General features: G+C 39.9%; 1 protein-coding gene across 7 annotated transcripts in view; it reads left to right on the top strand.

Annotated features, from left to right (window-relative positions):
- FTO (FTO alpha-ketoglutarate dependent dioxygenase) overlaps positions 1 to 17184 on the top strand; it is a 412272-nt gene that overhangs the window by 269487 nt on the left and 125601 nt on the right. For 3 of the 7 annotated variants that reach the window (XM_023555593.2, XM_023555592.2, XM_023555594.2), the window contains one exon: positions 1 to 17184. This exon is cut by the window's left edge. The exons of the other annotated variants lie outside the window; for them this stretch is intronic. The gene's annotated coding sequence lies outside the window, so the exon portion shown is untranslated. 7 annotated transcript variants of the gene reach the window in all.

Below are 17184 nucleotides of genomic sequence, written 5' to 3'. Positions count from 1 at the left end.
ATAATCTTTTGTTGTGTTTTCTTAAATTATCAAATGTACAACAGTTTTAGGTATTTTAAAACAATATATTCATGGGCAAACATTGACTTGCTCCCAGGGGTCTTTCAGATGTGCCTTCATTCTTGTCTTTGGTATTTGAGGATTCTAAATGATACCATAATCACACAACTAAAAGTTGCTCTGTAATAAATGTCTGTGAAATGCAGACCCAGAACTGATTCTTCTCCATTCTTCTCTCTCTGTATCTCTCCAGGATGAGCAGTAAGCTCCTGCCTTCAGATGTTACCTGGATTTAGAGTTCTGTGTGTTTTGAGTTACTGTTAGGGCACAGATTATTTGACCTCGGTTTTGTGTGGATTGCATGGACATGGTGGAGACTTAGCAAATAAGCCTGTATGAGAGGTTGTTTGGGAGCTGGTTATTACAACAGTGTATTTAAAATAAGAGAATTTTGAAGATTCCTGAAATGGAGACAGCAGAGAAGATGACAGAATTTTAGGCTCTCAAGAGGCAAAATTAAAGGAAAACACAGACCCTTCTCTTGGTACCAAGAATTCAAACCCGTATAGAGGGATCACTAAGGTAAAAAGACCCTTAAGATGGCAAATGTTCTGAAGAAGCAAGAGTAGTACGTAAAGGGGCCAGGTAGGAAATATTTTAGGCTTTGTGAATCATACAGCCTGTTACAGCTGCTCTACTCTGCTATTGTGATGCAAAAACAGCCGTAAACGGTACACAAAGAAATGAGTATGGCTGTATTCCAATAAAACTTTATTTACTAAAACAGGTAGCAGGACTTGGCCTTCAGGCCTCAGTATGCCAGCCCCTGGCCTAGACCATGAGGAAGGGCTACGTTTAAGGGAATCAGAACACAACAAATGTTTTATTCTTCTTTAATTTATTAGTTTGTATAGATTGCTGGTGAGAAAGATGTTCTCTTAGCATAATTTGAAGCCCTTTTCTTTAGCAGAAGCCCTGGTGGCTCAGTGGTTAAACCACTCGGCTGCTAACTGAAAGGTCAGAGGTTCGAACCCACAAACTGCTTGCCGGAGAAAGGTGTGGCAGTCTGCTTCTGTAAAGACTTACAGACTTGAAAACTCTATGGGGCAGCTCTACTCTGCCCTGTAGGGTTGCTACAGGGTCGCTTTGAGTCGCAATCGACTCGACAACAGTGTGCTTGGTTTTTTCTTTGGTTTGAGATTTTAAAGTTATGAGATTTTTGTTGTTGTTGTTTCTTTCTTTTTAAATAAAAATCTTTTATTTAAGCACATGTTAAAATGTGTTCATGTTCATTCCATTAAATGTCTTGGTTGCTTTCCCAGACTTCAAATTGCAGTGAATTTATCCCCAAAGGATGTTTGGTATCAACTCTCAAGATGCAATTTGAATGTAGTCTGCTTCTATAATTGAAACAGGATCCCAAATCTTCATTATTTAAGTTCTATAGAAAATAATGGATCGTTGAAATGCCTGTTACTCAGCACTGTTAAGATATACGGAATCCTTTGTTTTCCTGTAGCTCTGTATCAGCTCCAAGGATGAAATAGCATGAAGGTCTTTATTTTAGAGCTCTATATGAGGCATTAGATTATGATTTTGTAGCTAAGCCATGGTAAACTCAGATTATAACGCAGCAGTTTTTTCCACTAGTAAGCATTTTCTCGTAGGATTCGGAGTCCAGGAATCATTTGCTCTAACAATTTAAATAGTTTCCTTGCTATTTTATTCCTGTGGTAATGGCCTATTTTTATAAAAATCCCATCATGTTGTCACCTAATAATAAGGATTAGTAGTAGCATCAGCATCTTTCAGAAAAACAGCGTTAGTAACGGTGCTGGTGGTAGCAGAAGTATTGTTTGACTGGGTGGCATGTTTGGGCAGCCAGCCTTTCCCTTTAAACCCTCTGATAAAGGCATCAGTGGTGTTCGCACCTTCCGCACCCAAGGGCAGCTGTGTTGGGGAAGGAGGAGTGGCGTCAGCAGGCCTGGCATTTTCAACATCTCAGCCTCCCTGTGACCTGCCTGAAGTGAATGCCTTAGTGACCCGACCCCTAGACCTACTGTAAAGAAGGGTACCTGGGTTCTCTTGGTTTATACAACAGTGTACGTGTGAAAGGTGGTGGGGTAGTTAAGCGCTTGGCTGCTAACCAAAAGGTCGGTGGTTCGAACCTACCAGCTGCTGTACTGGAGAAGGATGTGACAGTCTACATCCATAAAGGCTACAGCCCTGGAAACCCTGTGAGGCAGTTCTCCTCTGTCCTGTCAGGTCACTGTGAGTTGCAATTGACTCGAGGGCAACAGGTTTGGTGGCTTTTCAGGGTGTGTGAGATATTCACCCTCATTCTGCCTTTCCTCTGTGTCATCTAGAACAATGAGACGGGGCCATGGAAAGAGCATGTGTTTCACAATCCAAACCTACATTATTTGGATGAGCCGTTTAACTTCCTTGACCTTCTGTTTTCCTCTCCTGTGAAATCAGAAGAATCAGGCAAACTTTATATTATACAATAATTTTGAGACTTAACGAGGATGTATGTTTGAGTGCTTTGTAAATTGTATTCTCATGTTCGAGTTATTTTTACTGTTCAACTAGCCGTCTGGCCCTGTCTTGTTCAGAAGAACCCTTTACCATCATTACGATAACTAAATCCATGCTGCTGTGCACCCTGGAGCATGTCACGTGGAGTTGCCCATGTGAGAAGCAGCTTCATTGCAAAGCAGCCAGGGTCACCGTACGGCAGAATGCCGGGGGGAACCATCCACATTGTGTTGAGTGAATGGCACCCCCGAAAACCCAAAATCAGTACTAAAACCCAGTAAAGTTCCAAGTAGCTGCCTTTGTAACTTTCAATTTTAGGGCTCATATTTGAAACTAGTGTTTGTTTTCTCAGTCTACAGCATTTTAATACATTGGACAGGTCTGTCTCTACCAGTACTCTTTCTAACCTTTTGTTGAGTCTTGGTGTTAGTTACTCTGGAGGACAGCTGCCTTCCAAAGCTCCCTAAAGTATATTATGTATTTGCCGTTAGCTCGTATTTAGAACTGGACCAAGCCAAGCATAGCATCCAAATGTGATGACCGTCCTTGCAGTCGTTTACATGTGATACAGTCACAAACAGAAAGAAACTTAATTTTATGTACAGTATGTGAATTCGAGGGACAGGTGGCTGTGAATGTAAGGCTCTAGTACCTTCTGCCCATGTCAAATGAGCTAAACCCTTCCCAAAAAGCCAGCCGGGAAAACATATGATACCATTTGCAATGATAGAATGTTGCATGCTGTTCTTCTGTAGTTATAATGGTCGGATCCATGTGGGGCAGGTGAGTTTTGCTTAACAATCATTAATCTATTGAGTCTTAGTTTCAACGGCCCATCTTGAGGAGCAGCAGTATCTGGCTGGATGAGTAGGGCTTTGATTTCATCGTAATAAGGATAGCTTTATTAAACACTGCTGCTCAGTGGTGCCTAAGGTTCTGGGTAAAACCAAAAAAAAAAAAAAAAAAAAACCAAAGCCAGTGCCGTCAAGTCGATTCCGACTCATAGCGACCCTATAGGACAGAGTAGAACTGCCCCATAGGGTTTCCAAGGGGCGCCTGGTGTATTCGAACTGCCGACCCTTTGGTTAGCAGCCGTAGCACTTAACCACTATGCCACCGGGTTTCCACAAGGATTCTGGGTGGAGAAGTTTTTTCTCCCTGTCCCCCTTTTTTTTTCCTCCTTTTGAATGGTGGGGGTGAATTGTTCCTCTCTTACGTCCCCTAGGTTACTATTTGTGCTCTCTCTTGATCTCCTGCTTGTCCTTTTATTTCTCCACATTGTGAAAGTTTCTTTGTGTGTGACCGGGAGTCTGTTTAACAGACCATATTGTGAGTGAAGGGCCAGCGTTTGTTGCCTCATTTTGGCAACACTGGGCAGTCAGCTGGGATGTAATTAAGACTCTGAGAACAGGCTGTCTTCTCCACGGGAAGGGCATGTTAGATGTTGCTGGGATTTGGGGCTGTCAGTTTGGCCAAGACTGGAGACAGAGAGCTAGGGACAGAGATATTTCCTTTCATTTATAATCCCTTTATGTACAGTGTGTGCACTTGGCGAAGTTTATATGTAACCTAGTGGCTAGAGCCTACAAGACAACGCAGTGAAATTAGCATATGTTACATGTATATTTTAGTAATATTTTAAAGCAAGTGCATATTTCCAAAGTGAATTATGCATGGATGACAGCAATAGGGTTGTGTTGCACTGGGTGTCAAATCCCACAACTTTTTGTCGAGACCCTGGATTTTGCAGTAAAAAGGCAGAAAGACTAAACGAAGTAAAACAGTTTTAATTTTTAACAGTTTGGTTTGGCCCAAAGAGCCAGGCTGTGACAGATATAACTGACATTTGAATAATTGGATTAATTTAGAGAAGGGCAAATCCGGTTTTGACGGTTGTGCTTGTGTATATGTCTTTTTGTGTGTGTGTGTGTGTGGGAATGGAGTTGTGTGGTTTAAATATGCACTTTGTGTGGTGCCAAGCAGAGCTTGAGGAAATGCCACAAAATTTGTGAAATTATCATTTTAGTATTTTGTTTTAATGTGTTTGTGTATGTATTCATGTAGTATTATACATTCTTCATCTGTTGTATAAAATACATCTATAATATATTCTTTATTCCACTCCCTGGGGCACACATAGATACACACTACATATACCAGCACATTGTATGTACACCTGGGAAGTTGGTAAGTACAATTTGAGGATAATGTGTACCACTTCAAAGGCTGTATAGTAGATGTACAGACAAGGAGACTTACCATGACCTTGGTAAGCCCGTTTCCTTCCCATATCACTGTATTATAGAACATCAAAATGTAGCAGAAAAAAGTGACTTTGGTATCTGGTATCAGTAGCCAAACTCCATAGGGTTAATTCTCCAGCCCTAAATTTCTTTAGATTTATGTGGCTTTTTTAGCCTCTTACGTGAAGATAATCTCAGTGACGAGAAACCAAGTAATACTCTGTAATACCTTCCTTCTCCACAAATCTGGTAATGAAATCCTCCATCTAAAATCATCTCGCCAAGATGAGAACTTGTCACAGGCAGCCTTGAATTGTGGCTCCAAGCTGGCTCTAAGAGACTGTTCCCCAGCAGGACATTAATAGACATTAACACTCCTGCAAGAAGTGTTGATGTGTGGTTTATAATGTTAGCACCCAGTTAGGCAGGTATAACACATGCTGTAGGAATCTTGTACCAACACGTGTGTGTGTGTTGAGACAGATTAATGAGAACCATAAAAGGAGAGACATTCCACTCAAGCTGGGGCCTCAATTCAGTCCTCCTTTAACCAAGCAAACCTAGTGCTCGGCTGGGTGGAAATGTCCTGGTTTGGAAGATTCCAGTATTAGCATAAAGAGGATGTTTGAACGTTTTGTTGTGCTCTCTTGTTCCCTGAGCGTGGAGCCCAACGTGTTAGTCAGTACTTCACGTTAACACTCCTTTTCATCGAGTGCCATTCATGCTTAGGGCAAAGGAAACTGTCACAATACTCACAACTAGACAGCGAGGCAAACATTAGTCTCCTCTCTCTCAGGTTTGTCTGACACTTCTGCAAGTGTCTTGGAATGGTTCTGAGCACCTTTCTGGTTTACTTTGTAAATGGGGCCATGAAGCCTTCTTGTCCCCTGACTGGCCCTCCTTCGAGGATTCTCAAAGCGTTTTAAAATTGTGTGTTTTTCTGGGGCAGCCTTGAAAACCCCAGGAGTGAAGTTGCCATCTGTCCCTTATATTAAAGGAATCTTCTGCATCGTATACCTGATGTGCTTGTCCCAGAGATAGATGCTGTTAATTAAAGGACAGCATTTGTCCTTTATCTGAAATAAATCTTCTCTCTTGCCTGGAGAACAGTTTCCTGAGCCTTAGGAAACAGTTAAGGACATTCTTCCCAGAGTCCTGATGTTTACTAAAGGTTCTCAGACCAGAATCTATCCTTCAGCTTTCATTTGATTAGGCATGTGGAGTAAGGAAGTAGTCTTTTTGTTGTCATTGCTTGTTGTCTAGTTCATTTACCTACCAGGATTATGGCCTTTTGTAAAGACTTATAGAAATGAGTAGAACATATATTGTTAATGGTATTTTGTGACTTGTGTGTTTGTGTGTGTGGGCAGATTCAAAAATAGCAAGTTGCCAGGCATTCCCATCACCATGCATCTTTGTGCAATAGACCCAACAGCACCTATATCCCCCAATGCCACCCCTCCACTTTGCTACTATGCAGTCTTTATTTCTATACCCCATGCCCCTGGGAAAAGAAAAAACTGCCCCTACCGCCTGCCACGTGCAGAGCCAGAGTTGTGCCAAATCACAGCTAGCGTATGGACAGGGAGAAAGAAACGGTCTCCCTTAACCTGCTGGATCTCTGTCTCTTGAAGCTCAGAACATAATTTGGATTCGTGATACAGGAAAGCAGCTGGGGCCGTGTGGCTGTGAACTGTGATCGAAAAGCATGTTAGCCTCTGTAGTCCTGAGAAGGAAGGTGGTGAGAGACTAGCTCTGAGGAGCAAGTGAGAAGGTGGTACCCCCAGATCCTATTGGCTGAGGACCATGTCCAGGCGGAGGAGAAGAGGTGGGTCTAGCTGTCGAGCTGCCCGTGCCCTAGTGAGGAGAATAAAAGAGCGGACTGATTTTCTGGCAACGTAACAGTCTAAACTAAGGCTCAAGTGTCGTATGTGATTCACTTTTAAAGGGAATTCAAATTAGATCTAATCCTCCATCATCTTTCTTCTTCTTCTTCTTAATCATAAAAAAAAAAAAAAAAAGCCGCCAGCGAGGCGATTTCAACTCATGGTAACTCCATATGTGTCAGAGTAGGACTGCGCTTCCTAGGGTTTTTAGTGGTTGCTTTTTTGGGTGTAGGTGTCCAGGTTTTTCTTCTGAGGCACCTCTGGGTGGACTCGAACCTCCCACCTCTTGCATATTAACCGTTTGCACCACCCAGGGACTTTTCGTTGTCATACAGACTAGAAACCTGGTAGGCAACATAGAAGAGTGGTGTAGGGTTGGATGGAAAGACTCAGGAGTGGTGGGACTGCGGTGAAGAGGTGAGCACTTACACTGTCTACAGAGGACAGTTGCATCTTAACTCCAGCCAGTGTTTACCTTGTTGGGGGGTGGGGGGCTGTGGGCCCAAGGCTGCAAATCCTTAGATTTTTCAGTAGAAGCTGTGAATGTGAAATCTTTGCATTTTGGGTGTTAGCAGATAATTCACTGTTTTACAGCAGTGCAGGCCAGATAAGACTCCTCTCAAGTAGGATGTACTTTATGGCCTGCTGGTTTGCACACACTGGTGCACAAAATGCAGTAACATTACCCAAGTGGGGATATACCAAATAATAAGCTGGCAGTGTGGAAGCATTTCAAAGAATAGAGGGAAACTCAGCCCTAAACAACTGTTAGTGTTCTGGTATATTTCCCTTTGAGTATTTTGTTTACTGCATAGGCATTTTATATACACGTTTTGAAGTAGCTGTAATCATAGGAGCTTGTGTTTTTTCACTTACAAAATGCATGTTATAGGCGGTTTCCATAGATACTTTATAATGGCTGCAGGGCATTCCATCAGGAGAGTGTAGCTCAATATGCAAAGTCATTCCTCTGTTGGACATTTAAATTGCTTTTGATTTAACATTATAAGTAATGTTGTAATTACACGTTTGCTCATATTGTTTTTTCCTTATTTTGGATTATTTCCTTAGACTCTGAAAGGAGGATTACAAAATCAAAAGGTAGCAATTTTTTATGGGCTTTGGTACGTATTGCCAAATTGGTTTCCGAAAATGTTGTACCATTTTACACTGCAATCAGCAAAATATGAGTATATGAGTTTCTGCTATATCCTTGCCAGCATTATTATATTTTAGAGAGCTTTCCGCTAAATTTGTAGGTAAATGAACATGGGACTTCATTATAGTTTGAGTGCCTACTTGTTTGAGGTTTTCCCATATAACATCTGTATTTTCTGAAGTGAATTTTTGTTGAATTGTTTTTTTTTTCCCCAAATAAGTTCTCTGTTAACAGTTGATAAGTAATGTGGGAAGAGCTCCTTGGCAAGCCCCTTCTCTGGGGGACCCTCTATTGCAGCATTGGTGCAGCTGCTACTTTTAACTGTGCGTTAACTTGGAGGTGGGCCAGGGCCCAAGCAGGATCCCCTCCTGAAATGGGGCTCTCGTGTGTCTGGCGAACCACAAGCTCAGGGCTGTATCTGCCAATATGTTTTTGGCAGAGATATCTGATAAAATCCCGTTTTGCCCTGTTCTGTGAAACATAGTCACAAAATTGGATGATAGTTACCTGATGCCATTTTTTGGTAACAGCTAATCTCCATGTCTTAGACAGTTGTTGTCCATCACCCTGCCTGTTCCCTCCTTCACCAGCCCGCTTCGGTGCATATTCTAATGACAAGTGATATATTATCTGAGTTTTTTGTAGCGTAGTCTAATGGAAGGGGCACTGAGCCAGTAGTATAAAGACTGGGCTTCCATTTTTGGCTCTGCCCTTTGTTCAATAATGGCTTAACAACAGTAACAAATAATTATCGAGTTCTGAAATGCTTTTTAGCATTTTTCATATGTCGTTGAATCTTCCCAACAATCCTATGAGGCAGGCACTATTATTATCCCCATATAGGTGAGGAAACTCAGGCTCAGAAAGATGAAATGCTTGTCCTATATCACACTTGGTCTGTCTGAGCTAAAATGGAGTTTTCACCTCTCTGGATCTCAGTTTCCCCGTCTGCAAAATGGAATTGCTTCTCTTTATCTCATAGCAATGGCCTGGAACTAAAATGATGTCATGTGTATATTAAGTTGCGTTGAGTATTGAAGTTCAGCACATACAATAGATTGTTGCTAACTAGTTTGCCTCTCTGACCTTCAGCTTCTTCATCCATAAAATGTAGGTATTGAATCAGGTTATATTGATTGGTTACTTTCAACTATAACATTTCCTCATTTTCACAGGCTCAAATCTTGGTGAACAAAGCCTGTGTGGTTCCCAGGGGCTGTGCGTACCGCACACACAGTCACAGCCTTCCAGGTACAACTGTCCCTCTGAGCCATGCTTCTTGGGAAGAAGTGGAAACTTTTAGGAAGGAGGGATTTCACTCTCCTGTGTGCAGAAAGGCACAGGGAAACTCACATGAATGGGCGGTTAAGATACCAGCGTCCACTGGCCACTTTAGCACCATCTGGAACTGCTTACTTTGGCTCTGAGGATATTGTCACCTCTTACATATAGAAAGGGGAATGTTCTTTATTTCTGTTACCTCATCCTCAGGTGGGAACTTAATTAACCAAAGTGGCTGACGGAGAAAGCAAGGCACCAAGTCAGCTCCGCACAGAAAATGCGTTCAGGCTTAATTTCATACGTATTGGTTCTTGTGTTTTGTTTTTTTAAAAGTAGGGATTCAGGACCCCATATGGCACTTAGCCTCCTACCTAAAGATCATCAGCCATAGACGAGGTGCAGGTGTCCTGGCACAGAGAGCAGAGGTTATTTTTGCTGCTGGGCTCCCACCATCTCAGAGTTTAGCAGTGGCAAGGCTGCACCGCAGGAGGCTGACCCCAGAAGCTCTCCCCTTGGTAGGGATGGCACAGTCCCACCTCCTCGGCTGGCTGTCAGCTTGATCAAACGTAGGTCACAGCCACACTCACAGAAAAGTATCTAAACTTACTCCTGTTTGCTACTTAATTGTTGCTTCCCAGTTAGATTCATTCAGAGAGAAGTAACAACTGTAGTTGTCACCCATCCTGGGTGTCTCTCTGAAGCCTGCAATGATGGTATCTTGGTATTTTCTTTGAGGTCAACCCCCAGGCCACAGGTTGAAAAGGCACAGTTTCTAGGACGGGATTAGACACAGAGGTTTGGAAACGTGGATTCTCCTTCTGGCTCTGCCTCTCCCTAGGGTTTTCTGTAAAGTGAAGGGATTTAGACTGGGTCAAGGATTTCAATTCAGATGCTACTGGGCAGATAACAAAAATGAGGAGGGGCTGGTAGTTAACTGGGAAGGAGCACGAGGGAACTTTTGGACAGGGGTGGAAGTGTGTATCTTGATTTGGGTGATGGTGACAGGGGCATAGACATTTTTCAAAACTCACTGAACTCATACTTCAGACCTTTACGTTTTACTGTCTCTAAAACAAGTGTAAAGTACAGCAATGAGCTCTAGCCAGTTCAGAATGTGGCCCAGTGTTGCTACATTTCCAAGAAAAACCTGAAATCGAGATATATTTATATGAAATCTTGGGATATGTAGTTTTGTGGGTTCTTTTTAGTCAAACAGAATACCCGTTTGTGATTTCTGGACGAGGGGCTTCTTAATTTTACCCTGGGAGTCATTTCAGCTCCAGCATTGAATGATTCTGGTTTACTATGAGACCTTGAACGAAAAAATTAAACTTGTCTACTCTTCAATCTTCCTTATCTCTAAAATGTTGATAATGCATGACTCCTCTTACAGGGATGTAAGGTCCCTGCGTGGCACAAAGGGTTAAGTGCTCAGCTGTTGGCCAAAAGGTTGATGGTTCAAAGCAACCCAGAGGTGCCTCAGAAGAACAGGCCTGGCAGTCTGCTTCTGAAAGGTCACAGCCTTGAAAACGTTAGAGCGCAGATCTACTCTAAACCTACGGAGTCTGCACACGAGTCAAAATCCGCCTCGTAGCAAGTAACAAGAGCCACAACTTAGGAGGTTCTGTGCTCTCAATATCTTACAGAGACCTGGTGAAGAGCACATGAATTACCTTGTGCAAAAGCACTTTGGGACACAAATAAATAACATTTGTGTATGTTATTGTGTATATGGTGTATGTATATTGTATAAATAGTAACGTAAGTGCAAGTTACTATTACTTTTATTATTTTTTATCATTGTTATTCTTATAAAGAGTTATTTAGAGTGTGAGTTGCTGTTGTTCAGAATTAAATCACCAAGCTTTTAAAAGATGGCCAGTAAAAAACCTTAGCTGTTCACCATGAGTAAATTGCTTGCCTGTGAGTGACCATGCCGACTTTTCATTATCCTTGGAGGAGAGTGCTTCTGTTGTGTGTGGCAAGAAGGGAAGGCGTTTCCTTTGTATAGAAATACAGGAGTTCTGGGAGCTGGAATGCAGGGAAATGAAGTGGGTGCTATATTAAAGATACCTTGTCACATGCACTCACTGCCTAGGCATCGGGGTCTCCCAGCCTTGTCACTGACATTTTGTGAGCAAGCAGCCAGTATTGGAGGGTGATAACTGGATTATCTTAAATGTCATTCGGCACTGTTTTAGAGTTGCAAGGAGAGTTTTGATATTGAGTTGTTGGTTAGTATATTCTCTCCCAATCCTTTATGATGAAATAATCTCCTCAACTTACATCTAGAAATGTCAGAGCTGCTTATTTTGTAAATCACCCATAGCAATGTTTCCATTACGAGATACGCAGAGAAGACTGCAATAATGTCACACTATTTATAGAAACATTTCCTGGGAATCTCGACTCTCCTTGAGTTTTCGTGTGTCTAATACTAGAGATTTGTTTTTATATTTGTACATTTTTCTCTTTTCTAAATTGACTTCAGCTGAGGATGTTTTACTTTAGTTTTTAGATAGAGCACATTTAAAAGTTGATAATGTTAGCATTTAAAAACTAAAACTAAGGCCAGTCTGACATTTTTTAAAATATAAAGATTCACTTAATTTGGCTTCAAATATTATAATATTCTTTTTTTTTTGGTGTTACAGGTTTGTGTTAAATAGTCAGTGGGTGTTATAACAGATTTAAGACATGCTGTTTATATAGTATGAAGTAGTATTTAATACTCTGCCAAAAGAAATTTCATTGTTTATTTTATGCTAAGCTACATTTTTCATCTTTGTTAATTCTTTGTAATGCCAGGCTTAATAGAAGTATTACTATTAACACAGAATTTAGTCATTTGCATCAAGATTTGCTTCTGTGGATTTGTACGGAAATATGCATAAACTAGACATGCTTCCAAGCATGTCTTATGTTTTATTTGGCAACTCTATTCTAAATATTGGCCTTCCCTAAAGATAAGATCTTTCTAGACACCCTGAAATTGAAAATATTCACTATGTCTATACCAGAGTGGCTCCTTCAAACCCCTTTATCCTACCCCATCCTCCCTACTCTACATTCTATTAAAAAAGGGGCACGTGATATGGGCTAAAAAATAAATAAAAACAATATAAATGATCATATTAGGTCGAGCCATACAAAACTGCCATTTTTGTACATCAAAAACAGTTACACGTCAGCAACTTCATATGGCTCACCCTACCAGTAACACTTACATTGTGCTTGACATGCATTAATTCACTTACTGACTACACCAGTCCTATGACATAACCAACCACCTCAAGGCGACCTCATGTGTGTCAGAGGAGAACTGTGCTTCAAAGGGTTTTCAGCCATTGATTTTTCCTAAGTAGATCACCAGTCCTTTCTTTCAAGGCTCCTCTGGGTGGACTTGAACTGCCAAACTTCTGGTTAACAGGTGAGCACATAAACTCATAAACTGTTTGCGCTACCCAGGGACCCCCACCCTTTGACATTGGTACCATTATTACCCCCAACTTCCAGATGAAAAACTGAGGCACAGGTTGACTAAGTAACTGTCAGAGCCAGTCAGCCTAGTTCCAGAGCCTGTGCCTGTAATTACTGCTCTGTGCTGCCTCTCTGAAAAAAGCAAACTTCCTTTGGCTCCCCCCACCATGCGTATTGCTCTCTGTTGCAAAAGTTAATGTAATCAGTTTGGTGTATATCCTTTCACATCTTCCACTTATGTGCATAATACATACGTTTATATACATACCAATAGAAAATGTACAGTATTATTTTATTCTTTTCATTCTTTCCCATACAATGTCCTATCTTCATTTTTTTCCCTTGTTCATTCATTACTTCTTTCCCTCTTTCTTTTTTATGAAATTGGTATGGTCTATATAGTTCCACAACTTGCTTTTTTTTTTTTCCTTATTGTAATCCGACTTAGAAAACTATTCATCTTAATATGTAAAAATCTAATTCGTTATTTTTACTGCTGTTTCATATTCTATAACATGGATGATAAAATCCAAAACCAAACCAGTTGCCATCCAGTTGATTCCAGCTCATAGTAACCCTATAAACCATTGCTGTCAAGTTGATTCTGACTCAAAGCCATCATATAGGACAGAAGTGAACTGCCCCATAGGGTTTCCAAAGAGCAGCCGGTTGATTCGAACTGCTGACCTTTTGGTTAGCAGCCAAGCTCTTAACCACTCTGCCACCAGGGCTCCAAATATGGATGGTATAAAAACTTTATTTAACTATTTTGCTGTTGATGACATTTAATTTTTTTGTCTTCCCTCTCTTTTTTTTTTTTTTACCATTACAAACCATATTGCAGTGATCACTCTTTTTCATACCTCTTGATCATAGATCTCAAGAAATGGCATTAATAGTTAAAGTGTGGGCACGCTTAAAATCTTGGTAACTGTCAGGTAGCTCTCTAAAAAAGCTGTGCCAATTTCTATTCCTATCAACTTTGTGTGAAATGTTGATGTCAATTTATCATTCTTGTTTATTTTATTTTTGCCATTTTGATAGGTGACAAAGTCTATCTTGTTTTAATATGCATTTCCCAGATCACCAGTGAGGTCGACCATCTTTTCACATTATTACTGGACATTTTAAATTCATCTTGAATTGTCTGTTCATATCTTATACGTGTTTTTCTGTTAGATTGTTTATCTTTCTCCTATCGATTTATAAGGAAACGCTGGTGGCATAGTGGTTAAGAGCTACAGCTGCTAACAAAAAGATCTGCAGTTCGAATTCACCAGGCGGTCCTTAGAAACCCTGTGGGACAGTTCTACTCTGTCCTGTAGGGTCGTTATGAGTGGGAATTGACTCGACAGCAGTGGGTTTGGTTTTTTGGTTTTTATGTTTTTGTTATTAATCTGTACTATTATTATACAGATATGCTCTCAGTCTGTCAGTTGTTATTTAAATTTCATTTTGATTTCTTTTATCTTACAAATGTGTTAATATTTATGTAGTCAATTATGTTTTTTTCCTTTATAGTGTTTCCATATTGTATCTTTTTTAAGGCCACTTTTCTTATGCCATGTGAAAATAAATACACTTGTATTCTGATGCTTTTGTAGTTTTATTTTTAATGTCTACTTTAATCCACCTGAACTTCACCTTTGAGATGGGTCACTAGGTAGAGATTAACTTTATTTTTTTTTTTTCTAAGTGGATAGCCAGTTGGCAGAACAACATTTATCGAGTAAAGTGTCCTCACTTCCATTGATTTGAAAGGACAGATTTACCATATACTAAATTCCCATAAATTGATGCGTCAGTTTCTATACTACCAATTCTATTTGATTTATATTTTTTATCTAATTACCCATATTTTATGTTTTGATATAAGGCCAGTTGTTGTTAGCTGCCATTGAGTTGGTCCTTATCTCATGGCGACCCCTTGTGTTACAGAATAGAACTGCTCCATAGGGTTTTCTTGGCTTTTCAGGAACAGTTCACCAGGCTTTTCTTCAGTGGAACCACCGGGGGGGTTTGAACCACCAACCTTTAGATTAGCAGCCAGTCATAAATACCAATTGTGCCGTCCAGGCTCCTCGTAATAGGGCCCACCCCCTCCCATTTTCTTTTTAAAAACTGTTAACTATTCTTACACCTTTTTCTTCCAGTTTAATTTTAGAATCAGATAGTCAGATTTCATTATAAGTATCTTGTTGACATTTTTATTATGAATATATTGAATTTATAGATTTATGTGTTGGAGAGCTTTAAAAAAAATTAAGTTTCCCCGTTCTTTAACATGATTATCTCTTTCTTTATTTATATCATCTTTTGTGTCCTTAAGTAGAGTTTAGAATTTTTCATCACATCTTACTAAGTTCATTTCTAGACATTCTGTAGTGTTTCTTGCTACTGAAATGGAATTGTAGGTATATAGAAGAGCTGCTGATGTTTCATGTTTATCTAGTTAACTTACTAAAGCTTTTATTAGTTCTAGTAGTTTTTCGGTTGATTCCCTTAGAATTTCTAGGTAAGGAATTACATAATCTAAAATAACAGTGATGTTGCTTTTTTCTATGTAATATATGTACTTTTAAAATTTCTCTTTCTTACTCTCTTAGCTGTGATTTCCAGAATAATGTTGCATAGTCATAGGGGTAATGTATATATTTTTCCTGATGTTAATTGGAATAGTACTAATGTTTTACAATTAAATTTAAGGTTTGCTGAGATTTCTAGTAAATACCCTTTATTAAATAAAGGAATTTTTAGTTTCCATCCAGTAATGAGTATTGAATTTAATGAGATTCTGTTTTGGAGGGGAGTGGGGGAAGACAGCAGTGGGTGTCTACTGAGATGATCAGATGGATTTTCTCCTTTAATCTGTTAATGTGGTTTATGGTGTTATTAGATTTTATACTGTTGAACCATCCTTGCATTCCTGGGATAAACCTTTCTTGATCCTGATGTAATGATGGATTTGATTTGCTAGTATTTTATTTACAATTTTTATATCCAAATACATAGGTGAGATTTCCCTAAAAAGATCTTCTCTGGTGCTCTGCTCCTTCTCAGCAAATCTCAGTAGGACTCATTCATTCCTAACTTTCCTGTGAGGTTGACCCTTTTGAAGTTTGTCCACGGCTTGATTGGCTTTTGGCCATTTTAGCATCAGGGCTTTTGCATGTAACTTCCTTCAAATCTTTGAACTTTATTTCTATTTATAGCTTTCCAGAGAAAAGGCAAGAGTTTGCATTTTCAACTTTTTTGATCTTGCCTCCCAGCTTCTTTATGGAAAGAAATGAAAAGCAGTTAGGGTAAATATTTCATTGAAACGTGATGCTGCACCATTATAAAACCTGTAACTGCCCCTTTCAGCTGGAAAGGAGCAATTTTTCTTTTTATTAGTTCTTTGCTCATTGAAATTATAGCCTTATTTAGTCATAATTTGTATCAAATGTTTCCCTAGAAATAGTTATTTACTATTTTACAGTGAGAAACACCTGGTTTGGAGAAGACAGTCTTATGTAGAGTTAAGCAGGAATGTCAGATACATGGCATGCATAGCACCACTCCCCTTCTCGTGCCGCTGGCAGGTGTTATCTTAACGCAGGTTTTCATCCTGAGTTTGTATTCCCCCTTCTCAACACAGCATTTCAGACAGCTTCTACCGGTGGATTGGAACTTGCAACTTAGACTGAATCTATTTTGCAGGTCCTTTTGTTGTTGTATGGCATCGAGTTGATTCCCACTCGTGGCGACACCGTAAAGCAGAGTAGAACTGCTCCATAACATTTCCTAGGCTATAATCTTTACCAGAGCAAATGGCCAGGTCTCTTCTCTGTGGAGCTGCTGGGTGGGTTCTAACTTCCAACCTTTTGGTTAGCAGCCGAGCGCTTAATGATTGGGCTACAAGGGTTCCTGTTTGTACCAGTATAGCTTGGGAGCCAGGAGTCCTAGGCTTTCAACTCCCAGCTTGCACTGTGAGATGAAGTCATTTCAGTACCCAATCTTAGTTTTCACAGTTATACAAGGAGGAGATTAAACTAGGTGATTGCTCGTGGATCTTCTGTCGTGAATGTTTTCTCTTTACACATGCTCCCACAATGTTGTTTCAGGCACCAAGATTTATATATTTTCTGGTTTTGTAAATCTCCCTTACACTGTGCATTTGTTATTTTCATATCACCATTTTACTATTTTCTTGTTCAATTACATATTTTTGATATTCTAATTTGTACAATACTTTTTCTAAAATTTTTCTGAATTTTATTATTTTGTTGTTGCTGAGAATATACACACAAAAAAATATACCAATTCAACAATTTCAACATGTACAATTCAGTGACACTGATTACATTCTTTGAGTTGTGCAACCATTCTCCCCTTCCTTTTCTGAGTTGTTCCTCCATCATACATAAACTCACTGCCCTGTAAGGTTCCCGTTTAATCTTTGGAGTTGCTGTTGTCAGTTTGACCCCGTTAAAAAAAAAAAAAAAAAAAAAAACTATTTAGTCGATTCCAACTCATAGCAACCATATAGGACAGAGTGGAACTGCCCCACAGAGTTTCCAAGGAGCTCCTGGTGGATTTAAACTGCTGACCTTTTGGT

This window comes from Loxodonta africana, chromosome 21 (genome assembly GCF_030014295.1).
Source record: "Loxodonta africana isolate mLoxAfr1 chromosome 21, mLoxAfr1.hap2, whole genome shotgun sequence".
NCBI lineage: Eukaryota > Metazoa > Chordata > Mammalia > Proboscidea > Elephantidae > Loxodonta > Loxodonta africana.
Note: the sequence above shows the minus strand (reverse complement) of the source record. Positions and strands in the feature narration are given on the sequence as shown.